General features: G+C 41.4%; 1 protein-coding gene and 1 long non-coding RNA gene across 4 annotated transcripts in view; one reads left to right on the forward strand and one right to left on the reverse strand.

Moving 5' to 3' along the window:
- The window catches only part of chrm2a (cholinergic receptor, muscarinic 2a), a 109,443-nt gene that overhangs the window by 76,830 nt on the left and 8,003 nt on the right, over window positions 1-24,610 (forward strand). The gene's annotated exons all lie outside the window — the stretch shown is intronic.
- The window catches only part of LOC307004883, a 43,668-nt gene that overhangs the window by 16,498 nt on the left and 2,560 nt on the right, over window positions 1-24,610 (reverse strand). Inside the window, exons 3-8 of one of the 3 annotated variants that reach the window (XR_013799166.1) lie at window positions 18,944-19,023; window positions 16,789-16,942; window positions 5,600-5,689; window positions 5,270-5,498; window positions 5,055-5,128; window positions 65-178 (exon numbers count right to left, since the gene is read on the reverse strand). This is a non-coding gene — a long non-coding RNA (uncharacterized lncRNA). Of the gene's footprint in view, window positions 1-64; window positions 179-5,054; window positions 5,129-5,269; window positions 5,690-16,788; window positions 16,943-18,943; window positions 19,024-22,075; window positions 22,126-24,610 lie in introns of all 3 variants that reach the window. The other 2 variants (XR_013799168.1, XR_013799167.1) reach the window with 2 other exon arrangements.

A 24,610-nucleotide genomic window follows, 5' to 3' on the forward strand; every position in this document is an offset into this window, starting at 1 on the left:
TGATGGTGGTTAGCACACGTGTCATATTCTGCGTGTTTGAGCATCCCCAAGTGTTCCCCAGTACCTCAGATCTCAGATGGATGGTGGCATAGGGATCCAGACAGGCTTCGGGCTGCACAGTACTCACTGGCTCAAACACACAGCAGTATTTTAAAGCCATTACTCCTCCACGCTTTCGCTGGGAGGAGAGAAAATGAAAACCAATCACCCTTGAGCACATTACAGACTTCAGTCAGCTCAGCCTCTCTTGTGTCCTCTTTATCTAGCCAATAAATCTCTCTCACCACAACACAATACTGTCATTCACACACAACACTGTCCTCATGTCAAGAGCTTATGCGCAGTAATGTAATACCAAACCTCTCTCAGGACATAAAACGACACACACAGAATTCACAATCACACACATCATCAAAATAAAAGGAATATTCTGGGTTTAAATCAATATGGAATGAAAACTAATCCTATAAACTTTCTTAATACGCGGTCCTGGTGTTTTTGTGAACGCTTCAGTGCACATTATGCCGTCAAAATGTTCCTCAAACAATTCCTGATTGATAAAACCATGTCCTCCTCAACATTTTTCCTCTTTGAGTATCCAGTTTCACTCATAAATACATTACGTTATGGATGTAAAAGTTACAAACCGTTTCATTTTTAAACGGTACAGTTTAACAGCTATAAATTATCAATCGCTTGTGGCTTGGAAAGCTGCAGTTTTAGAGAATGTGTCAAGATTATACGTTCAAAACACTGTGATAGTTGCATATTTCAAATGTTTATTGCCTGTGTGTCATCATATTTCCTTGTTGGTTTAAACGATGCATCAAGGGACGTGTTAAATCGATCGTCTACAGCACAGATGCTGAACACAGGCATATTTCTTTAAGATTAGTAAGACCGAGGTGAAGGAAACAACAGAGTTCAATGGCATCACCCTCTCACCCGGTTTCTACTCTTCTGTCAACTGGGACGCTGAGAAATTATGCAAATCAGCGGATGTGCAAATGTGAGGTATTTAATATACAGTATGCATAATTGATGAGGGCAGAGGAGGAGAGAAAGGATAATTGAGGTGCGGTTTGTGAATAGCTGAGAACTTCTCTGTACGGCATTTGATGAACAAAAAGATTTTCAAGGCTGATTTTCATACGCCGGGAATACAGAGAGAGAGAGAGAGAGAGAGAGAGAGAGAGAGACATGCATGCATTAGAGGGACACAGAGAGTCGGCGAATAGCGCGCACAGAGCAAAAAGCAGGCTATTAATTCATTAAAGCTGACTCATTACTGACCTGCCCTCTTCCATTTACACTCCGTTATGTCAGACACGGGCCTGGTGGTAAAGGTTAAGCCACTCAAAATGTGATGTGTCCTGTAAGAGTGTGTTTGAGGAGGACAGGCGAGATGAGCTGGATAAGGTGTCAAGTTAATAGTGGATCAAGTGTGCCATGTTATGACTGCTGCAGGTCATGCATACAACGATCAGCTCAAAACTCAATTCCAGGGATTAACTGTCATCAGGCCCGGGTGATCCCAAAACCCTCAGCCGGGTTTTCCTAGGACATTGACGGCTTTCTGTGCAAGACATCGCAGACTTCCTCCGAACAAAAGCATCTGTGAGTTACGATACGAGCTGCTGTGCACTTGAATTTCTGAGGAAGTTTCAAGATGGTAAAGTATAGGTTGTAGGTTCAAGCCCACAATGTGCAAACATCTACAATGGTGTCGATCCAGGGCCACTTTTCCTGTAATCTGCGAAGGCATCTTTACACTGTCGATTTAAAGGTGCAGGGCCCTATTTTAATGATCTAAGCGCATGGTCTAAAGGGCAGGGCACTTAGGGCGTGTTCGAATCCACTTTTGCTAGTTTAATGACGGGACAAACGGTCGGTGCTCCCGGTGCATGGTCTAAAAGGGTTGCCTCTATTCTCTTAATAAGTAATTGGTGTTTTTTGGGCGTAACGTGAAATTAACCAACCAGAGTCTCATCTCCCATTCCCTGTGTGTGTGTGTGTGTGTGTGTGTGGTTAAAGCTCAAGCAGACCATCAACTAGACAAGCCGGATTCCACCATATCTTTATGTACACAATAATAATCTTTTACATTGTAATCCTTTATAATAAATCCCTATTTTTAATATTTGGCATGTTTGTGTGCTGCTGTGCGTCCCTGTTTGTGTAATAAACAGTGTGTGTGTGTGTGTGTAATAAGTGTGTACACGTGGTGTGGACCCGCCTATAGGTGCATATTACTAACGCGCTCTTTCAATAAAACATTTTTTTTTTTAATCGTATTAATTTTGTTATTTAAAGAGCCATGGGCGCTCAAATAGGCGCAAATGCTATTTAAACAACGTGAAAATGATAACTGCATCAGGCTGAAACTAACAAAACATACTGCATTGCGCCGGGTGTATGATAGTACCCGCAAAATATCAGAGATCGTTGTTTCCACCGCCTCCTCAGACTCGATGCTCATGCGGGTTGCCAGTTTAAGGACAAGCAACAGGAACGAGCGCAATGGGCTTTATGCACAGCTGCACTACTTCCTGAACTTTAGCCAGCTCCTTTGTTTCCTGTCTGCCATTATTGGACAAACTGATTAATCCAGGTGTGTCTGACCAACAACAATAATCAGACACACCTGGATTAATCAGTTTGTCCAATAATGGCAGACAGGAAACAAAGGAGCTGGCTAAAGTTCAGGAAGTAGTGCAGCTGTGCATAAAGCCCATTGACAATTTATCCGTGTTTTAATATGCTCTCGTTCATAAAGATTTTTAGATGGATACTGAAACTTTTTAGGTTGGGTAGAATCTGCAATCTCTGACCCAGTTTGTTTGCTGGCTACAATACGCTGTGTTTCCCGCCACTGGCATCCCGCGGTGTCGAAATGCTATTGGCTGAAATAGGAGCCAATACAAAAACAGACATTCCAACACGGAACGCACATTTTAAAGTAAGAGAACTGGCCATAGAAGTGTTTTCAGAGAAACGAGTATGTAAACTCACCATGTTTCCTAAATATCTGCAAACATAAGGTGTTTTTATGCTTTAGTAGAGTGAAAAAAGTTACATACAGCACATTTAAATGAATATTCCTGGTTCAATACAAGGCAAGCTAAATCAACAGTTTGTGTACGTAAATAGTACGACACTAATATGTTTGTGGCATAATGTTGATCAACACAAAAAATATATTTCGCACCTCGTTTCCTTTGCAAAAAGGTAAAAATCAAGGTTATGATGCACCACACACAATGAAAGTGAATGGGGCAAATTGCTGGAGGACTTAAAAGCAGAAGCGTGAAGCTTATACAAGTACTTACATTAATACTTCTGTTGATTCTTTGAACTGTAAAGCTGTTTGGTTCATAATTTTTTACAGTCGTTTTAAGGTTGCCATGGTGACAAAGTTTTAAAACTGTATTTAAGAAAAGTTTTTTCCCCATTAAAATCATGTTAACTTGCATATTATTTAGGCCTTGTGGCAATATTGAAAAAGCGAGTATTGAGATGTTTATGTATCGGCCCTATTTACCATTGTAAGTGCCTCACTTTAACCCAGATCTTTGCTTTTTTTTTTTATTAAAATAAATTTTTGTGGTAATCATAATAAACCCAATGTTGTTGATTGAGCTTAACCCTGAATTTTCCTTTAAGGCAGCTTTGTGCCACCAAATTCTGTGTGTGCAAAGATAAAATGCCACGCAAAAATCAACTCAATAAATGACAAAAAACAAAGAAACTGATTAGAGACAGATTATGATCTGAATGTGATATAAATATTAGTATTATGATGCATAAAACTGGAAAATATTATCACAAAGAAAAAAACAATGTAAGTCAGGGACTCTGAATGCGAGCTTGCAGTCAACTGTAAGAAAGGGGTGGGGTTCAAATGAATTAAATGATTAAAGAAGTACATACGTCACCAGAGAGAAGTCAATGGTTATAACTGGAAGATTGAGTTTTGATTAAGAATTACGAGGTCAAACTGTTTTTAAAGGCCCACCGAAGTGCTTTGAAACGAGCAGCATTATTAAATATGTTGACGTAATTTCCACTGAAACAGAAAGAGAGGGCGGGGCATATCGAACAGCTCCTCCCCTTTTTCTAAATAGCCAATAGCGTTTAGTTTATATCACAGCTCAGAGCTGTTGATATCATTAAAGCCGCAGTTTCCTCCTAATCTCCTCCATATCGCTTTAAAATACAGCATTCTGTGCAGAATTAAAATAGGTCTGATATGTTTTCAGCCGCAGCTTCATCGTCTATTTATAATATAGGGGGTGGGGCACTGGAGAGCATTTGATTGGACAAAAAAATCTGATGAGAAGCTGAAGTGCAGAGTGATCATCAAAATAACTGATCCATATCAGCAGGAGTGAAAGACTAACTTTTGAATGCTTATAAATGTGAATTATGTCATTGTTTTGGAGCACACTAGCTCAAAGATAACAGTAAGGCTAACATATTCATACTAAAAGCCAAAAAACATAATTTTTTACACAATGAATAATTTACAATAAGATAAATGCATTTAGAAAATAGGGAGAATTGTAATTTCTTGCTGGCCTGAAAATTTATACTCTGCAAAAAAATATTTTCTTACTCAGCATTCTTGTCTTATATTTCAGTAAAATATCTAAACACTCTTAAATCAAGATACATTAATTGAGGAGCAAAGGCTTGTTTTGTGACAAAATCTTCCAAATTTAGAGACTTTATGCTTAAAACAAGAACATATATCTGCCAATGGGGTCAGAAAAATTAAACTGGTTCTCCCTTTGAAGTAAGTTTATTTTTCTGACCCCATTGGCAGATATTTTTCTTGTTCTAAACATAATCTCACTTAATTTAAATACATTTTTCAGAAAACAAGACTTATTTTATGTCTCAAGTAAATTAATCTTGATTTGAGAAAGTGTAGACATTTGTACTGGACAAAAAAAGATTGTGTAAAGACAATTAAGTTGCTTTTGATTTAAAAAAAAAAGTGTCATCTAATATTATTATCGGCATGAACTCACAACCCAATAGCAAGAGTTTACCTTTCTATTGTCCTCTGAAATCTCATTTGGCTCTGAATGCATTCAGCTCTAAAGTGTCGCATCACATATTTACGCTGTAAGATGAGAGAAACACAGAGAATAAGAGGTCAGTGAAAATAACGAAGAGGAATAACTCCAAAAAAGCAAACGCTTTATCTCCTCTCTGCTCTTTCTCTTTTCCCATTTTCTCTATCGCTCCCGATCTTAATGAGTACCATGGTCGTCCATCCTACAGCGCCCGTACGTCACCACTCGACGAGGATGGGAGGGAGACGGGACACGGGAAACACAACTCAGCAACAATGACTTGACGAGTTCATGCACAAACACACACTTGCACTCAGCTCTATGCAGCTCTTTTTCAAGGGCACCGTTTGAAGAAACTCCTTCCTCTGACCTGATGCTGTTCAGCATAACTGGTGCTTTTGTAAAGCTGTCTGTTCTCTGGGAAGAATGAAACACAGTAAGAAAACACCCTCAGGAGAGGAAAATCACAAATGAGTTCTCTTTAACATCTCAATTTATTCTTCAGGACAGATTTGTACTTAGCCTCCTGCTTCTCTGGTGTTGCGTAAGAAAACCACCCTCATATTCTCACGCATGTCTTCTCCGTTTAAGAAATCGAGACATTTAATCTAGAAGAAAAAAAAAAAAAAACGTTTTCTCCTCTCTTTAAGCGTCTGACTCATGCTGTCCGATGTTGGTGTTTGTGTATATATGCAGTCTAGACAGTAACGGTCTGTGGTGCATCTCAAACACACAGATTTGTATTTTCGATGTGTGTGAAGTCGGCACGGAACACCACACCTCTGACCTTCTCAAAACACAGACGCAGAATATTCATCATTGGAGTCTGACAGCAGGATATATAGCAAAATCCAGGATATGCGTTATAGCTCAAGCTACAGTTCAAATTATAGTCACATTTATTTGTAAAGTGCTTTTCACAATGCACATCGGTTTTAAAGCAGCTTTACAGAAAGTCATACTGTTATGTCTATAAAGACTTAGTGACTTAGTGATTTCCCATAGAGCAAGTTTTAGGGCCAGGCAATATGACGATAATAAACAATGATATGTGTGACCCTCTGGATTTAGACCTAGCTATTTTGTATTTTGTATTTATGGTGTTGTCTAGCAAATATATCAGTGCAAAAGTGACTCAGGCAAACGACTGAGCGTTCAAAGCAATTGGAAGATTTAAATACCGGTCAGTTTTATTTTAATATGAGATTTAAGTATTGGTCAGATTTGTTCTATTAAGAGATTGAAATATTGGTCAGATTTGTTTTATTAAGAGATTGAAAAATGGTCAGATTTGTTCTATTAAGAGATTGAAAAATGGTCAGATTTGTTCTATTAAGAGATTGAAAAATGGTCAGATTTGTTCTATTAAGAGATTGAAATATTGGTCAGATTTGTTTTATTAAGAGATTTAAGTATTGGTCAGATTTGTTCTATTAAGAGATTGAAATATTGGTCAGATTTGTTCTATTAAGAGATTGAAATATTGGTCAGATTTGTTCTATTGAGAGATTTAAATATTGGTCGGTTTTGTTCTATTGAGAGATTGAAATATTGGTCAGATTTGTTCTATTAAGAGATTGAAATATTGGTCAGATTTGTTCTATTAAGAGATTGAAATATTGGTCAGATTTGTTCAATTGAGAGATTTAAATATTGGTCCGATTTGTTCTATTGAGAGATTTAAATATTGGTCAGATTTGTTCTATTGAGAGATTTAAATATTGGTCGGTTTTGTTCTATTGAGAGATTTAAATATTGGTCCGATTTGTTCTATTGAGAGATTTAAATATTGGTCTGATTTGCTCTATTGAGAGATTGAAATATTGGTCAGATTTGTTCTATTAAGAGATTGAAAAATGGTCAGATTTGTTCTATTGAGAGATTTAAATATTGGTCGGTTTTGTTCTAAGCGAAAGTAAGCGATTCTCAAAAAGTATTGAAAATATGAGCGAATGTTGCAGGTGAAATGTCGAAGTTACATCTATCTACTGGGATAACTGCACATCTGATTTAACAACTCAAACATTTGACGGTAACTAGGTTTGTAAAAGCCACAGTAACACGGGCCGCTTCTGCTTTCGTGTTTTTGCCTAAAGTTCGTTTCTGGCCTTAAAAACTGCTCACACACTGGTTACAGTAATGGGAGTGTTAATTAAGGTTGTCGATGTGTTCATAGAAATACCTAATGAGTTGGTAAAGTTATAGGTGGTGGGTGTAATGTATATTAATGGAGTAAAACAAGAAAAGCAGGGCTATTTAAGCAGATTTCCATTTCAGATTGGACTCTCAATCACAGGTCGTGGGCAGTTGGAGAGACGATTAGACCCTGTGGACACAAACACACACACACACACACACACACACACGCTCGGGTGTGTGGACCTCATTGCAATGCATTATGTGGAGCCAGGCTGAAGCAGAAGCGAAACCCACTGCTAACCAGCATGCTGTCAGCCTGTAATGGCTCAAACTACAGCATTACCCCTCGAGACAAACACGCACACAACCGCTGTAACACCCCACACTCTCTTGATGTGTTGTGCTTTTACATGCATTGCAATGCTGAGATTATGACAACAAGCCAGATCTACATGATCAAATGTGTTACTCACCTTCTTCATGCTGAGATGCATGTTTATAAAAAGGAAGAAGCCGTTATCCAGGAAGATGCTGGATCAAATTACCTATCAAAGTCCGTAACCAAATAGAAACGTTAGAAAATGATTATGAAGAACTACATTGGCTCAAAAAACATTTTAAGAGGGCATCAGGGAAAAAAAATTAAATACAGCCCAAAAGTCGAGTTGTATAAACTCCATTCTTCTGGGATTTTTTACTATAACTTATAATCCATTAAAGACAGACCTACTGTGAGATATTATTAATCAATGGTATATACTTTCGTCAAAGCCGTATACTCAGTTCGCATTATTCCAACATAATCGTGTTTAACAGCTAAATTTGAGTTGAAAAACTACATTACCCATGATGCTGTAAAGAACGCGTGATACTCTTCAGCAATCGTTCATTCTCAGCGATCTCCAATGCCATTTTATCTCCTTGTTCTCCAACGTCTTCATCTGATTCTCTGTGTGTGCTCCCTTGGACTCCTTGTTCGCTGATCAAAAGATACCATTGATATTGTACCATCTGCCACTTAACTGTCAATTCTGATATACTCACCTGTTGCACTGTTTGTTTAAAAAAAAATCCTCACAGAAGGCCAGACCATACAACTGAATGAGTTGATACTCTTTGCTGTGCCCTCACCATACCAGGATCCACTTCCATCTCAACTGACACTACCGTAACTCCCACCAGCTCTTCTTCACCACTACGCCACCAGTCCCATGGCCAATCCAGCACCTAACTCAGATGAGGACTTTAGTGGCTTTCTTCTCCAGTGTGCTCTCACACCTGAGCGTGCTAAGATCTCCTTTGTCCAGTCTCTACTCACCAGGAGAAGGCTGCAATGGGCAGAGACAATATTGCATCAAACCAATCCAGCCTAGTCCCTCCAAAACGTAATTTCTCATTTCCGAAAAGTCTTCGGGCATCCAGAAGAGGGCTCCCCTGTAAGTGAAAAGTTCTATTACTGACTATGCTTTGAAGTTTCACTCTCAAAGTGGGAGGAATGAGCCGGAGCTACTGAAAACCTACTGTCAAGGACTCCAATCAGCACTGCAGCTGCATCTCTCCACTTATGTTGATGATTTAGTGGGACTTGAACGTTTCATCCAACTGTCCATCGGAGAGTTGTCTTCACCATTCAACTATCTCTGGCAGGGCGTCAACGATGGCTGACTCAGGAACCGTTTCTGTGCTATGTTGTGGTGCATTCAAACTCTATGTTCACTAGTGAGTTACGTAACATAACGTCCATTTAACTACCTGGTTCTGGAGAATTTAATCTCCGATGTGATTCTGGGGGACCCTTTGCACATCCATCCATCACTCTCCTGTTATCTCTTGGTCCACCAGAGACTCAAATTTCCTATTTCCCAACTCAAACTCTTCCTACCTCATCTGTGCCCATCAAGAAACCACTTCCTCTGGCTGTTAACTCCACTATCATTGAGAGGCCCAAGAGCACGTCTTTGGAAATCCCATCATGGTATTGCCACTTACACAAACTCTGCTGCCCCCAATAAGCCTCACAATGACCACCACATTGACCATGGGATTGTGCAATTGACCTCTTACCTGGTGAACAAGTGCCCTGAGGAAAGATCTGTCCACTTTCCCTACCCAAGTAAAATTACATGGAGACTCATCAGCAAGGCTACATCCGTCCATTGACATCACCTGCTGCTTTGAGCTTTTTCTTTGTGGAAAAAAAAGGTGGAGTCTTGAGGCCCTGCATCAATTACTGGTCCCTTCACTATAACAAAACAGATAAACCCAGTCACATACTAACTGCAACTCCCACTTCACTACCGTATTCTTTGCACCTTCATGTCTCCCTCCTGAAGCCTCGCCATCCTCCTCTGTCGCTCCCTCCACATTGGAAAGATGACTGGTGGAAAGAGCCGGCGCGACTGATTACCTACCGTCAAGGACTCGAACTGGCATTACAGCTGCATCTCTCCACTTATGATGATGATTCAGTGGGACTTGAACATTTCATCTAACTCTACATCCGAGTAGCTCATCAGCTGAAACACTCTCTCGATGAAAATGCAGCTTTGCAGCCTCCGGCACTCAAATGCTAATCCCCAATCACCGGCTCTCCAGAAGCAGGCAGCAAACCTATGAAAATAAACACATTCTGGCCATCTCTGGCAGAGCGCCAATGACAGCTGACCCAGTGACTGTGCATGTACTGTGGTCTGATGCATTCGACCTCCATGTCCACTGGTGAGATATGCAACCAGCTCTAATTTCCTCTCCATTTAATTACCTGGTTCTGGAGTATTCCAATGCCAATGTGATTCTGGGGGACTCTTGGCTCATCCATCACTCTCCTGTTATCTCCTGGTCCACCAGAGACGTCCTGAAGTGGGGCTCACAATGTTTCCCTGGCTGTTTCCCAACTCAAACTCTTCCTACCTCATCTGTGCCCATCAAGAAACCACTTTCTCTGGCTGTTAACTCCACTATCATTGAGAGGCCCAAGAGCATGTCTTTGGAAATCCCATCATGGTATTGCCACTTACACAAACTCTGCTGCCCCCAATGAGCCTCACAATGACCACCACATTGACCATGGGATTGTGCAATTGACCTCTTACCTGGTGAACAAGTGCCCTGAGGAAAGATTTGTCCACTTTCCCTACCAAAGTAAAATTATATGGAGACTCATCAGCAAGGCTACATCCGTCCATCGACATCACCTGCTGCTTTGAGCTTTGTGGAAAAAAAAGGTGGAGTCTTGAGGCCCTGCATCAATTACTGGTCCCTTCACTATAACAAAACAGATAAACCCAGTCACATACCAACTGCAACTCCCACTTCACTACCGCATTCATTGCACCTTCATGTCTCCCTCCTGAAGCCTCGCCATTCTCTTCTGTCCACTCCCTCCACATTGGAAAGATGACTGGTGGAAAGAGCCGGCGCGACTGATTACCTACCGTCAAGGACTTGAACTGGCATTACAGCTGCATCTCTCCACTTATGATGATAATTCAGTGGGACTTGAACATTTCATCCAACTCTCCATCCGAGTAGCTCATCAACTGAAACACTCTCTCGATGAAAATGCAGCTTTGCAGCCTCCGGCACTCAAATGCTAGATCACCGGCTCTCCAGAAGCAGGCAGCAAACCTATGCAAATAAACACATTCTGGCTATCTCTGGCAGAGCACCAATAACAGCTGACCCAGTGACTGTGCATGTACTGTGGTGTGATGCATTCGACCTCCATGTCCACTGGTGAGATATGAAACCAGCTCTAATTTCCTCTCCATTTAATTACCTGGTTCTGGAGTATTCCAATGCCAATGTGATTCTGGGGGACTCTTGGCTCATCCATCATTCTCCTGTTATCTCCTGGTCCATCAGAGACGTCCTAAAGTGGGGCTCACAATGTTTCCCTGGCTGTTTCCCAGCTCAAACTCTTCCTACCTCATATGTGCCCAACAAGAAACCATTCTCTGGCTGTTAACTCCACTATCATTGAGTGGCCCAAGAGCACGTCTTTGGAAATCCCATCATGGTATTGCCACTTACACAAAGTCTGCTGCCCCCAATTAGCCTCACAATGACCGTGGGATTGTGCAATTGACCTCTTACCTGGTGAGCCAGTGCCCTGAGGAAAGATCTGTCCACTTTCCCTACCCAAGTAAAATTACATGGAGACTCATCAGCAAGGCTACATCCGTCCATTGACATCACCTGCTGCTTTGAGCTTTTTCTCTGTGGAAAAAAATGATGGAGTCTTGAGGCCCTACATCAATTACTGGTCCCTTCACTATAACAAAACAGATAAACCCAGTCACATACTAACTGCAACTCCCACTTCACTACCGCATTCATTGCACCTTCATGTCTCCCTCCTGAAGCCTCGCCATCCTCCTCTGTTGCTCCCTCCACATTGGAAAGACGACTGGTGGAAAGAGCCGGCGCAACTGATTACCTACCGTCAAGGACTCGAACTGGCATTACAGCTGCATCTCTCCACTTATGATGATGATTCAGTGGGACTTGAACATTTCATCTAACTCTACATCCGAGTAGCTCATCAACTGAAACACTCTCTCGATGAAAATGCAGCTTTGCAGCCTCCGGCACTCAAATGCTAGTCCCCAATCACCGGCTCTCCAGAAGCAGGCAGCAAACCTATGAAAATAAACACATTCTGGCCATCTCTGGCAGAGCGCCAACGACAGCTGACCCAGTGACTGTGCATGTACTGTGGTGTGATGCATTCGACCTCCATGTCCACTGGTGAGATATGCAACCAGCTCTAGTTTCCTCCATTTATTTACCTGGTTCTGGAGTATTCCAATGCCAATGTGATTCTGGGGGACTCTTGACTCATCCATCACTCTCCTGTTATCTCCTGGTCCACCAGAGACGTCCTGAAGTGGGGCTCACAATGTTTACCTGGCTGTTTCCCAGCTCAAACTCTTCCTACCTCATCTGTGCCCAACAAGAAACCATTCTCTGACTGTTAACTTCACTATCATTGAGAGGCCCAAGAGCACGTCTTTGGAAATCCCATCATGGTATTGCCACTTACACAAACTCTGCTGCCCCCAATGAGCCTCACAATGATCCCCACAATGATCCCCACATTGACCATGGGATTGTGCAATTGACCTCTTACCTGGTGAGCCAGTGCCCTGAGGAAAGGTCTGTCCACTTTCCCTACCCAAGTAAAATTATATGGAGACTCATCAGCAAGACTACATCTGTCCATCGACATCACCTGCTGCTTTGAGCTTTTTCTCTGTGGAAAAAAATTATGGAGTCTTGAGGCCCTACATCAATTACTGGTCCCTTCACTATAACAAAACAGATAAACCCAGTCACATACTAACTGCAAATCCCACTTCACAACCGCATTCATTGCACCTTCATGTCTCCCTCCTGAAGCCTCGCCATCCTCCTCTGTCGCTCCCTCCACATTGGAAAGATGACTGGTGGAAAGAGCCGGCGCGACTGATTACCTACCGTCAAGGACTCGAACTGGCATTACAGCTGCATCTCTCCACTTATGATGATGATTCAGTGGGACTTGAACATTTCATCCAACTCTCCATCCGAGTAGCTCATCAACTGAAACACTCTCTCGATGAAAATGCAGCTTTGCAGCCTCCAGCACTCAAATGCTAAATCACCGGCTCTCCAGAAGCAGGCAGCAAACCTATGAAAATAAACACATTCTGGCCATCTCTGGCAGAGCGCCAACGACAGCTGACCCAGTGACTGTGCATGTACTGTGGTGTGATGCATTCGACCTCCATGTCCACTGGTGAGATATGCAACCAGCTCTAATTTCCTCTCCATTTAATTACCTGGTTCTGGAGTATTCCAATGACAATGTGATTCTGGGGGACTCTTGGCTCATCCATCACTCTCCTGTTATCTCCTGGTCCACCAGAGACGTCCTGAAGTGGGGCTCACAATGTTTCCCTGGCTGTTTCCCAGCTCAAACTCTTCCTATCTCATCTGTGCCCATCAAGAAACCACTTTCTCTGGCTGTTAACTCCACTATCATTGAGAGGCCCAAGAGCACGTCTTTGGAAATCCCATCATGGTATTGCCACTTACACAAGCTCTGCTGTCCCCAATGAGCCTCACAATGACCATGGGATTGTGCAATTGACCTCTTACCTGGTGAGCCAGTGCCCTGAGGAAAGATCTGTCCACTTTCCCTACCCAAGTAAAATTACATGGAGACTCATCAGCAAGGTTACATCCGTCCATCGACATCACCTGTTGCTTTGAGCTTTTTCTTTGTGGAAAAAAATGATGGAGTCTTGAGGCCCTGCATCAATTACTGGTCCCTTCACTATAACAAAGCAGATAAACCCAGTCACATACCAACTGCAACTACCACCTTACTACCGCATTCATTGCACCTTCATGTCTCCCTCCTGAAGCCTCGCCATCCTCTTCTGTTCACTCCCTCCACATTGGAAAGACGACTGGTGGAAAGAGCCGGCGCGACTGATTACCTACCGTCAAGGACTCAAACTGGCATTACAGCTGCATCTCTCCACTTATGATGATGATTCAGTGGGACCTGAACATTTCATCCAACTCTACATCCGAGTAGCTCATCAACTGAAACACTCTCTCGATGAAAATGCAGCTTTGCAGCCTCCGGCACTCAAATGCTAGTCCCCAATCACCGGCTCTCCAGAAGCAGGCAGCAAACCTATGCTAAAAAAATACATTCTGGCTATCTCTGGCAGAGCGCCAACGACAGCTGACCCAGTGACTGTGCATGTACTGTGGTGTGATGCATTCGACCTCCATGTCCACTGGTGAGATATGCAACCAGCTCTAATTTCCTCTCCATTTAATTGCCTGGTTCTGGAGTATTCCAATGCCAATGTGATTCTGGGGGACTCTTGGCTCATCCATCACTCTCCTGTTATCTCCTGGTCCATCAGAGACGTCCTAAAGTGGGGCTCACAATGTTTCCCTGGCTGTTTCCCAACTCAAACTCTTCCTATCTCATCTGTGCCCATCATGAAACCACTTTCTCTGGCTGTTAACTCCACAATCATTGAGAGGCCCAAGAGCACGTCTTTGGAAATCCCATCATGGTATTGCCACTAACACAAACTCTGCTGCCCACAATGACCATGGGATTGTACAATTGACCTCTTACCTGGTGAGCCAGTGCCCTGAGGAAAGATCTGTCCACTTTCCCTACCCAAGTAAAATTACATGCAGACTCATCAGCAAGGCTACATCCGTCCATTGACATCACCTGCTGCTTTGAGCTTTTTCTTTGTGGAAAAAAAATGGAGTCTTGAGGCCCTGCATCAATTACTGGTCCCTTCACTATAACAAAACAGATAAACCCAGTCACATACTAAGTGCAACTCCCACTTCACTACCGCATTCTTTGCACCTTCATGTCTCCCTCCTGAAGCCTCGCCATCCTCTTCTGTCACTGCCTCCACATTGGAGAAACGACTGGTGGAAAGAGCCGGCGCGACTGATTACCTACCGTCAAGGACTCGAACTGGCATTACAGCTGCATCTCTCCACTTATGATGATGATTCAGTGGGACTTGAACATTTCATCCAACTCTACATCCGAGTAGCTCATCAACTGAAACTCTCTCGATGAAAATGCAGCTTTGCAGCCTCCGGCACTCAAATGCTAGATCACCGGCTCTCCAGAAGCAGGCAGCAAACCTATGAAAATAAACACATTCTGGCTATCTCTGGCAGAGCGCCAACGACAGCTGACCCAGTGACTGTGCATGTACTGTGGTGTGATGCATTCGACCTCCATGTCCACTGGTGAGATATGCAACCAGCTCTAATTTCCTCTCCATTTAATTGCCTGGTTCTGGAGTATTCCAATGACAATGTGATTCTGGGGGACTCTTGGCTCATCCATCACTCTCCTGTTATCTCCTGGTCCACCAGAGACGTCCTGAAGTGGGGCTCACAATGTTTCCCTGGCTGTTTCCCAATTCAAACTCTTCCTACCTCATATGTGCCCAACAAGAAACCACTTTCTCTGGCTGTTAACTCCACTATCATTGAGAGGCCCAAGAGCACGTCTTTGGAAATCCCATCATGGTATTGCCACTTACACAATGTCTGCTGCCCCCAATGAGCCTCACAATGACCATGGGATTGTGCAATTGACCTCTTACCTGGTGAGCCAGTGCCCTGTGGAAAGATCTGTCCACTTTCCCTACCCAAGTAAAAGGACACAGAGACTCATCAGCAAGGCTACATCCGACTATTGACCTCACCTGCTGCTTTGAGCTTTTTCTTTGTGGAAAAAAAAAGGTGGAGTCTTGAGGCCCTTCATCAAATACTGGTCCCTTCACTATAACAAAACATATAAACCCAGTCACATACCAACTGCAACTCCCACCTCACTACCGCATTCATTGCACCTTCATGTCTCCCTCCTGAAGCCTCGCCATCCTCCTCTGTCACTCCCTCCACAGACCCTGATCTTGCTGACGACTGGTGGAAAGAGCCGGCACTACTGAGTACCTACCGTCAAGAACTCGAACCGGCATTATATATTTATACAATTACATCACAACCATTGCGATGTGATGATTGCACTAAGCCATATCACATTCTCAAAACCATGCATTGTCAATTTATAAAAAAGTTACTGGCAACTGGCGAGTAACACCATTTCAGCGCCGATTTTTACTTGCATTTCACGCTTTGACTGCCCTGCAGATGGCGCCGCGAGCTCGTGCACCGGTTTTAGCAGCAATCCGTGCTTGAAATAAATGTTTGAACACACTCAGTTACCTGTGATACTTACCTACAAATATCTCTGTGTGATAATTACCAGTGATCTCCAGCATATACTACTCGTATATACTCGGCCATCTCTAGCACCATTTTATCTCCTTGTTATTCAATGTCTTCATCTGATCCTCTTGTGTGTGTGTGTGTGTGTGTGTGTGTGTGTGTGTGTGTGTGTGTGTGTGTGTGTGTGTGTGTGTGTGTGTGTGTGTGTGTGTGTGTGTGTGTGTGTAGTGTCTTGGACTCCTCGTTCCCTGGTGAAAAGATAGCATTGTTGTTGTACTGCATCATCTGCCATATAACTGTCAGTTCTGCTATCCTCACCTGTTGCACTGTTTCAATAAATACCTGTTCTTGGGTTCACCGAGTCTGAATCATCCTCACAGCTATGCTGCCAAAATACTTACATAATTTTGCAACAAACTAAAAATGTACAGCTTTTATAGAGACAATCAACAACTTTAAATGATCAGCTTTATATTTCAGAATTGTTTTTCATTTGGTTGTCATTCATTTTTGTCTGATTTCGAATTACTTTGTTTTGCTTCAAATCAAAGTTCGTAATATTGTGATTCACCTCGCAGCTGGCTGGTTTGGTTCATGACGGACAGCGTTTTAACAAAGACTTTAAAACAACAAAAAATACTTCTAAAACCAAGGCCGCTGAAAAAGTGGGAAGACACTAATGCAAACAAGCTAGCACAACTTTAAATCACGACTGACTAATATCTAAAAGAATTTTGTCTTACGAAAGAAGCAATAACAAAAAGCATATGTGCATGTGTGTTAATACTGCGTCAGATGTCCTGAGCCGATATCCAGACCGCCAGATGTTTCTGTGTGTCCATAATGGGTTATTCCAGCGTCCGCAAACCCCGCTGAACACCATCTCCATCTGCCAACACTCACAGCTGAGACCCCACGCCACAACCCAGCGCTGAGTTAACCTGTTCAAGAGACCATAACACACACACAGACACATATGCACACACAGCGTATGGAGTAAAACACACTCTACAGATATGCATTTTAGGGGAGGGAATCTTTAGGCAAATCACAATCTGATTTATATTAATTTACGAGTTTACTAACTTTGAATATCACATTTATTTGTGCATTTTTATTAAACTACACCTGTACTTTTGTTAAGAATTATTAATTATTCGACTCGTAGCTGGCTGCTTTGGTTCATGGCATATAAGAATGTTAAAAATGATTTACACTTTATTTTAAGGTGTCATTGTTACCGTGTAATTATATATTTAAGTACCGAGTAATAATAAACAACTACATGTACTTACTATAAGGTTAGGGTAGGATTAAGATTTGTTTGAGGGTTGTTTGCATGTAATTATGCATAATTTGCAGTTGTTATTATTATGGTAAGTACATGTAACATATGTAACAATGATACTGTAAAATAAAGTGTTACTGAATTATTAAATAAATACAAGCATTAAACAAAAAGTGCTTTCACTATCTGTGAGTGCTTTAAGTATCTGAAAGAATTTTCCTTTTTCTTAGCATTATTGCTACAATTTTTTACTGATGACTGAAGTTTTCAGATTCTATTCGGAATCGTTGAAGAGAGAATTGACCGTTCGCAAAAGCCACGCCCCTTAGTTATTGTTACTACACCCATCAAACAATTGAGAACCAGACACATAGCCATGGCTGGGTTGAGCTCCATACATTAAGTGATTGGTTTTGGAGTAATGCAGCGACATATCCTCCAGGGCACGACAGAAAGTATAGACAGGAGCACATGCACAAAACAGTTTTGTAAAATTATATATCAATCATTTTTATTTGATCATATATCATTTTACAAAACTGTTTTGCGCATGTGCTCCCGCGCGCGCTATTTCAGTCACAACACTGCAACCAGAGGACGCGCTGAAACCATCAACTCTCCATGCTGTTCTCTTCATTCATAACTCGTAGCCGACTGAGAAGGATATATTTGTGTGAATAGTTGCGCAACTGCGCAAACTTTGTTTTGAAGTTTAATGCTTGAGTTCCGGAGGAATATGTGACTGTGTTCCTGTTCAACCACATCAAAGTTTCATAATTAGTAAGTCTGTGCTTTTTCTCTTTTTTTTCTCTTGTTTGCTGACTGATGAGGGGGCCGCAGTGCCGTAGTGAAACGGTGTTTGTACATGTAGCCTATTTTTTAATTATAGTTGCAAGCAATCATAAAATACAGCATATGAAAAAAAAAAAAAAAAGGTGAGAAACGGACCTCGGGTCGGGCTTAAAATATAACCGTAATGTTCGGGTCGGGTCAGGTTAAATTATTTTGGGTTCGGGCTTAAGTTTTAAGCCTGTGCAGACCTCACTGCCATAGGCGCATCGTTGCACTATCTTGCTGAAATCGCAATGTTTGACGGAGGTCCTTCTCCTTAGTTACAGTTGCTAAGCTAGGATTGGACGAGAACCGTTCGAGGGCGGGGTTTTGCGAACGGTCAATTGTGATGCATTGGAGAATATTTTTTATATATTACATATGAACACCACAGCCTGAGCTTTTGCGCACTTGCACAGCAGGACTGATGCTCTCAGGTCAATCTCGATGGCTTCAGGTTAGAGTTACGCCATGTCAGAATAAAACGTTCGAGAGCAGCCGACTCCTGGATGATTCAGAGACGTTAAATGTGTTTGTCAGCGCGCTGTCATACACTAAAAGTCCAGAGTGACAGCAGCAGATGGAAGACGTCGCAAACACAACTGCGGCCTGTCACACACAATCAAGCATCTGTTTTAGGGAACAAACTCTCACTGCTGACTATAAACACTTGCATTTTCACTTAATATTACCAACAAGCTCGTGTGGAACCTGTCTGTTTTTGTAGGTTTGAGTTCAAAGAGCCTCTCCTCAGTTTGTCATTAACCTTTCAGCCTGTCTGTACACACACACACACGTACACAAACACCTGCTACACACACACCTGCTGTGAGTTCACTCGGATATAACCGTGTCCATCTATGGCAAGATATCCATAACAGGGTGGAAACATCTCTCACAGACCTAAAGGAAAGGAAAAAATACACATTAAACAGTAACATTACGCCGGGAGTCTATTGCTGACGTTTCAAGAGATCTCAACAATGTCTCAAATTGTGCTGAAAATGATCTGAGCTGCTATCCACGTTAGTTTTATAGCTCAGTGTTTCCTCTAGGATTTTTTCCAGCTGTGGTGGCAGGCCCATTTCCCCAGGGGGAGGGGGCGTCGCCCATGAGTGATATTCCCATGGGCCACGCCCCCTTGCCCCAGGTGTTTAAACCTCCCCTAAGTATTATAATTAGGGATGGGTATCGATTCAGATGTTCCGATTCGATTTCAATTCGCAAGCCCTCAATTCGATTCAATTTCGATTCTCGATTCGGCTCAATGAATATAGATTTAACACAAAACCTATATTTATAAAAAAGAACAGTGAACATAAGTTTACGAGTGGTTAATTAATAAAAAGAAATGAAGAGCCAGTATATTAAACTCTTATTATTTTAGGTACACTTGGGTACATTAAAACAGAACCCAACCATATATATCAAATGCATACAATGAATAGACAGGATTTTGATGCAAGATGAAAAATCGATTATTGAAAAAGTCAGAAGTGTCTCATGCCTTGATCAAACAGGATCAGGTTATTTTATGATTAAGATAAAACAAACACAAAATCTCACTGCATTAGATTAACATGGAGGCTGCAAGCCTATGAAGTGTAGGAAAACTAATACTGGCTTTTGGGTGATATAAATAAATATGGCAAAAAAAAAATCGATTCATAGCCTTTGATAATCAATATTGAGTTGACCATATTTTAAAAAACGATTAATCGAAAAATAGTTTTTCTAGTTATAATATGAAAGGTTCCAATTTACAGCGGCAAAGCGATTATGCGCATCCCGTGCGCCGAATGATGCACTTGAAGCAACTCGAAGTCACAGCGTGCAGCGCTTCGCATTGAAAAGTTGAAAGCACAAAGCGAAAAGAGAGATTTGATGCTTACTGTATTATATCTATGCAACAGTTTATTGAGCCTTTTCTGTTAACAGTTTTAAATTTCAGTTACAGTGCGCATGAAGAACAATTCATAGTGCTCTCTACTCCAGTGCTGTAATCTAACAGAACTAACGCAATAAACTCCAGTAAGATAAAGTAATTTTATGCAAACCATAGACCTTTATCTACAAATAAAGTATAATAATGTGAACATTGATCTTGGAGAGTGTCATCGTGGTGTTACTCGTAACCGAACGCGACGCGCTGTTTGAATGCTGAATGGAGAATGACTGAGGAGAGATGAGTTTTCATTAACTTTAACTTAACGACTTAAATATTATTTTTTACCTCACATTATGCTATCGAATGACTTTAGAAGTCTTGGAATATAGTGCACGAAAACTTTATGGAGCTTTACAATGTTTTTATGCCTTTAGTGGGGCTTAACAATAACACAATAGTATGCACAATATCGGACCTCACAGAGAAGCTGCAGCCGTGGCGGGAGGATTTTTGGTGTGGCGGCCCACCACGGCAGAATGAATGTAGCGGAAACACTGTAGCTCATACTATTACAGTATATTGAGTATTAACTCATTTGTGTCTTACAAATATTACAAAATAATAATAATAATCAAATATACATTTACATATACATCAAATATACAACTATTTTTAAGATTGATAATAATCAGGATTGTTTCTTGAGCATCAGATCATCATATTATAGTGATTTCTGAAGGATCATGTGACACTGAAGACTGGAGTAATGATGCTGAAAATTCAGTTTTGATCACAGGAATAAATTACATTTGACTATATATTCACATAGAAAATAGATATTTAAATTGTAATAATATTTCACAATATTACTGTTTTTATAATCATTTTGAGATTTCTTTCAAAAGCATAAAAAAAAAAATCACAATTATTCCAAACTTCTGATCGGTAGTGAGTGAGTGTATATATATATATATATATATATTAGGGCAGTCCGTTAAACGCGTTATTAACGGTGTTAACGCAAACCCATTTTAACGGCGTTTATTTTGTTATCGCAAGATATCGCCTAGCAAACTTGTCGTTTTTTTCACATGCTTTTGCAACAACTAGTAACGTTATTAAAACTACAACACCACACCGGATCTAGCTAGACCAGAAACAAAACAACAGGCACGCCGCACACACTTGTTTGGCTTGCGAACCGGACAAAAGAGTGGACGAGATTGCAGCACCGAGCCGCGCCAGGACAACTCGTATCGCACATCGGACACGCATTTTCTCAGTTTATGGCCAGCAATAAAAATGCCAAATGGCACCACCAGTGTGTGTACACTCATAGACAATAATGTGTTCGAATTTGAAATACGAGTCGCTGCGCGACGCGGCGCTGCGCTTCTCGTCCGGTGTGCGACCCCCTTTAACATTACGTTTTGAGTTGATGAATGATGAACGCGAGACACCGAAATGGATGCCAATAAGATTCTGAATAGAAAGTTTACTTTTAAAAAGTTGCCAAATGGTTCAATTGACAAGACCGAAGTGATCTGTGTGTTGTGTTGTTGTGAACTGAGCTATCATCGTCTAGTCTAAATACCACTTGATGGCCAAGCACACACACACACACAGCTGATGCGTTTCTACGCCCACTCGTCAACATCAGTAACGTTACCTCGTCAGTATTTCTATCACCCTTTTATTGATGCACAGAGTTACATTGTGTGAGAGATTATTTGCTCCAAGTGAGAATGTTAGTGTGAAATTGAACACAGTATATGCCATGTTGTTCTCAATAAAAAAACATTTGCACAAAGCAAGCCGATCCACTTTTCCATGTTGATAAGAGCATTAAAATGAGAAAAAATAATGGGACAAAATGAAATCAAGAGACATTTAGAATAGATAAAAATGTGCGATTAATCGCGAGTTAACTATGACATTAATGTGATTAAATATTTTAATCGTTTGACAGCCCTAATATATATATGTGTGTGTGTGTGTGTGTGTGTGTGTACTTAACATATATATATATATACTTCATTAAGTCTCCTGATCAATAAAATGACACACCCAAAAACACCCGGTCCACACCGCCGTCAGCTGCACCGGAAAGACAGTCTCTGCACCAGAAGAACTACATCATTAAAATCGCATTGAGGAGCCATTCATCCATTTAGACTGAAATCTCATGCCACTATCTAATCAGAGACGGCTGCAGTCAATACAGCAGAGACAAGACACTGGTCCTGTACTCAGTGTGTCAGGCAACATCACTGTGGATTTCTGGACGCTAATGGCACGATTACACTGACCATAATAACATAATGCAGACTGAGGCCACGGGGGGGGGGTCCAGTTTCAGTCTGAGACCAAACCAGATTTAGGGTTTAGGCAAACGTTATATGAACCGTAATTAACAAGCTCCTATTTTCATTCATCCTGGTGCAGATAAAAATGTTTTCTGTAAATGGACTAATGCTTTTTCCTGATCATACAGAAAAGAAAAAAGTCCCGAAAGTCATTTCTAGAGAATAGATCAAAGACTTGAAATATTTTCACGGAAAGAAACCGCCTAGCAACACCCTAGCAACGACCCCAACCACTCAGAACACTTTACCAGGCAAACGTTATAATTATTTTCAGAATATGTATGAATCTAGTATTTAAAATACAATAGAAATAATAAAGAAATGGGAGGGATATATCAAATAAATTTATGATGAATGGATGAATGAATGGATGGATGGATGGATGAATGAATGGGTAAATGGGTGGATGGATGGATGGATGGATGGATGGATGGATGAATGAATGGGTAAATGGGTGGATGGATGGATGGATGGATGGATGATGAATGGATGAATGAATGGATGGATGGATGGATGGATGGATGGATGGATGGATGGATGGATGGATGAATGAATGGGTAAATGGGTAGATAGATGGATGATGAATGGATGGTTGGATAAATGGGTAGATGATAGATGGATGGATGGGTAGATGATAGATGGATGGATTGATGGATGGATGGTTGATGATAGATGGATGGATGAATGGTTGAAGGAAGATAGATGGATGGATGGGTAGATGATAGATGGATGATGAATGGATGGATGGATGGATGAATGGTTGAAGACAGATGTATGGATGTATGGATAGATGGATGGTTGGATAAATGGGTAGATGATAGATGGATGGTTGGATAAATGGGTAGATGATAGATGGATGGATGGATGGATGGATGGATGGATGGATGGATGGATGAATGGTTGAAGATAGATGTATGGATGTATGGATAGATGGATGGTTGGATAAATGGGTAGATGATAGATGGATGGATGGATGGATGGTTGATAGATGGATGGATGAATGGTTGTTGGAAGATAGATGGATGGATGGATGGATGGATGGATGGATGGATGGATGGATGGATGGATGGATGGGTAGATGATAGATGGATGGATGGATGATAGATGGATGGATGAATGGTTGAAGGAAGATAGATGGATGGATAGATGGATGGTTGGATAAATGGGTAGATGATGGATGGATGGATGGATGGATGGATGGATGGATGGATGGATGATGATAGATGGATGGATGAATGGGTAGATGATAGATGGATGGATGGATGGATGGATGGTTGAAGGAAGATGGATGGATAGATGGATAGATGTATGGATGTATGTATGGATGTATGAATGGATGGATGGATGGATATACTCTGAGTGAACTTTAGTTGAATGCTATTAAAATCTTCAGCTCATTTTTTTCAAAGTAACTCTGGCTCTGATTGGCTCTGGCTCACGCTGGTTTGAGCGATACGATCAGCTGAGTGTTTTTTGCAGTCCATAGAGCATAAATCCAGACAAACACTCGAGCTGATCTATTATACAGGTCAGGACGGCCGTTGTGCTTTGAGAGTTTATGTAAAAATATGCATCTGTGGTCAGACGCTGATATTTATCACACTGCCAAATATCACATATTTATCAGACTGCAGACACAACCTTCGAATAGACGAGGAAAACAGTAAGCAAAGCGTAGAAAAGGGGCAAAAGTTGGAGATCAGTCCTTGGTGTGTCTCATAGGGCAGAGGCAATTTTCAGCTCTACTGAACCAATTCCACAACGACTGAAGTCCGAAAAGCTGACAAAACTTATTCATAACGCCAAACTCCTCCATTCTGTCATTCAACATAAGGCTTCAGCCGGCTCAAATTTGGGCCAGAGATCAGAGAACTCCATTAGTAAGCAGCGGTGGGATATGAATGCAGTATTGGAATAATTCTGAGTGGAAATGAGGGCAGTTTGTCATTATAAAACAAACAGCCGGTCGCTGAAGAGCCGAATATACAAACGCTTAATGACTTGAATGCATTCCATTACACCTGATTAGTCAAGCAGGTCCGAGCTTTTTAGGACTCGGGACACCAAAAGCTGAACATCACACACGTGCCGAATGAAACGAGCCCTGCAAACAACCTGAGGAGGAGAGCGTTTAAAAGTAGATAAAGGCCAGAAGAAAGGATGCACAGTAGATCTCATCCGAAACGTGGGTTTCTATATTGAAAAAATCTGATTTAGGTTTACAATTTTCACTCAG

The sequence above is a fragment of the Phoxinus phoxinus genome, assembly GCF_949152265.1.
Source record: "Phoxinus phoxinus genome assembly, chromosome: 9".
Lineage (NCBI taxonomy): Eukaryota > Metazoa > Chordata > Actinopteri > Cypriniformes > Leuciscidae > Phoxinus > Phoxinus phoxinus.